This window comes from Cebus imitator, unplaced genomic scaffold, assembly GCF_001604975.1.
Source record: "Cebus imitator isolate Cc_AM_T3 unplaced genomic scaffold, Cebus_imitator-1.0 Scaffold646, whole genome shotgun sequence".
NCBI classification, from domain to species: Eukaryota; Metazoa; Chordata; class Mammalia; order Primates; family Cebidae; genus Cebus; species Cebus imitator.
In genome coordinates, this window is record NW_016107961.1 from 813188 (window position 1) to 815671 (window position 2484).

At 49.3% G+C, this 2484-nt stretch overlaps 1 pseudogene; it reads right to left on the bottom strand.

The window, feature by feature from the left end:
- Positions 1-1457: 1457 nt before the first annotated feature.
- On the bottom strand, positions 1458-2478 carry LOC108295516 (annotated as a pseudogene).
- Between the last annotated feature and the right edge of the window lie 6 nt (positions 2479-2484).

Genomic DNA, 2484 nt, shown 5'->3' on the forward strand with positions numbered 1-2484 from the left:
ACTGAACAACCTGCCCCTGAATGACTACTGAGTAAATAACAAAATTGAAACAAATAAATAAGTTATTTGAAACTAATGAGAACAAAGACACAATGTACTGGAAACTCTGTGACACAGCTAAAACAGTGTTTAGAAGGAAATTTATAGCACTAAATGCCCACTGAAGAAAGCAGGAAATATCCAAAATCAACACCCTAACACCACAATTAAAAGAACTAGAGAAGCAAGGGCAAATAAATTCAAAAGCTAGCAGAAGACAAGCAATAAATAAGATCAGAGCAGAAATGAAGGAGATAGAGACATGAAAACCCATTCAAAAACAATCAATGAGGTGCTGGGCATGGTGGCTCACACCTGTAATCCCAGCACTTTGGGAGGCCGATGTGGGCAGATCATGAGGTCAGGAGTTCAAGACCAGACTGGCCAACATGGTGAAACCCCTTCTCTAAAAAACAAAAAACAAAAACCAGTGAATCCAGGAGCTGGTTTTTGTTGGTTTGTTTATTTGTTTTTCATTCACCAGCTGGTTTTATTTACTCACAAAGACAATTCAAAGCCAGGTAGGTGCAGCACTTCTGAGTGCAGACTTGCCCTTCCCATTTTGTGGGCCTGTATTTGAAACACTGAATGTCATGTGTCCTTCAATCACCACAGCACTTTAATCCCCACAACAACCCTGTGAAGTAGGAATCACCAACCTTCCCCCCGACTCATGTTACACACGGGGAAACCAAGGCACACATTCCACGGAGCATGCATCACATGGGGAGTTCAGGGTTAGCCTGGAGTATGAACACACAGGACTCTTGGTTCTCACCATGGCCCAGTCAGCAGCCCACCTGGCCTCTTCTCCTCCCTTTGGTGGTTCCATCAGCAGCAGCATAAGAAACTAACCCTTCAGTTTGCTGAAAGCCCCTGCAGATGACAGTTTCCTTCCTATCATGTCTGCAGAGCTCCAAGGCTGGGGGTGACTTTGAGGCTGAAGCCAGCCACAATACTTCAGCTGTGCCTCTCCTGGAGAGTGGGTGGCCGCCCCTGGCACATCCCTGGCACATGAGCATACATAACAGACTGCCGTCCCACTGCCCCTAGCACAAGAACATGACCACATCTCCCCAGACACTCAGCCCGCACAGCATGCACAGATGGGGAGTTGACTTTAATGGCATTCCATCAACGAAAGAGACAAGGCATCTCCTGGGTAGCGACACCTGCAACATCCGTTCAGACCGCCAAGGGCAGGCCGCGCTGGGTGCACTGGGCCAAGGGCAGGCCGCGCTGGGTGCACTGGGATCCCGCTGGGGCTGGGAGAAAGCCGGAGTCCTGGGTTCCAGAGCAGCCCTGGAAGCCCTGGAGTCTGGAAAGGAAGCAGCAGTAGGGGTGGTGGTGACAACGAGAACTCCAGCTCCTAGCCCGTTGGCTCTTGGCAAGGTGACCCCCGCCAGATCGAGGCAAGCTCAGGAGTGGCTTCCGTCCTCATGGTTCCCCATGATCATCTTGCTGTACAGCTTCTGCTTCTCTTCCTTGCATGTATCCTTCATCTTTTCCCTCTTCAGGAACCCATCCCACAGAAGGTCCACAAATTCTCTCTGCCTGGCAATGGCGAATTTCACCCTATTCGCAAACTAGGCAGCATCTTCGGCTGCCTCTCTGATTTTGGGAGGCATGTACCACATGCTGCAGGCAATAGCCCAGCTGGCCATCATTCACAGCAGGTACATCACCATTCCCATATTTGCTGCTGTTCCAGAAGTCATCGCCAAATTGAGGGGCATACTTGATAGCAACAGGGTAAACTGTGGCACCAATTTCAAAACTTCCCTTTTTGAACATCATCACCGATGTATTATTGATGCAGGTTCCTTTAGGGAAGATGAGGATAGGTGGCTTGCTTTTATCTTACACATGTTCAGTCAGTCTCTTAGCTACCACATGGCGATCCTTCACTTCCGAGGGCTCAAAACAGACGTGCGGGCAGGCCCTCACCATGGCTCTCTGAATCACATCCATGAGTCCCCGTGCACTTGATCCACCATGGCATAATAGCCATCGCTGGCCAAGATGATCACATCGATCACATCCATCGGCCACATGGTTGCCACCATTTCTCAGTCTGTTTTCCCTGTCATGGTAGGTGATAACGGCTGTCGGTGCTCGCACACAGATCTGGTAAAATATTAAGTGAACATGTTTACTCATTGAAGTCCTTAAACCTCCCATTGACAAGCATCCCACCACAGTCGTGCCCACCACCAGAAGGCTAATCCCTGTGAAAGCCAGTGCTATCCTGAGTGACAGCAGGAAGCAGTACCGAGTCAACACTCCTAACCCCCACAGGACCATGAGCCGAAGGCTGATGTACTGGACGTTATAATTGGTTCTGCTCAGCAGGTTCCAGGACTCCAGTTCCTCTGCTGAGAATCTCTTTGTCACCTCATCATTCATAATGGTCTCCTTTCCTTCCCAGTAAAAGTAGAAAATGTC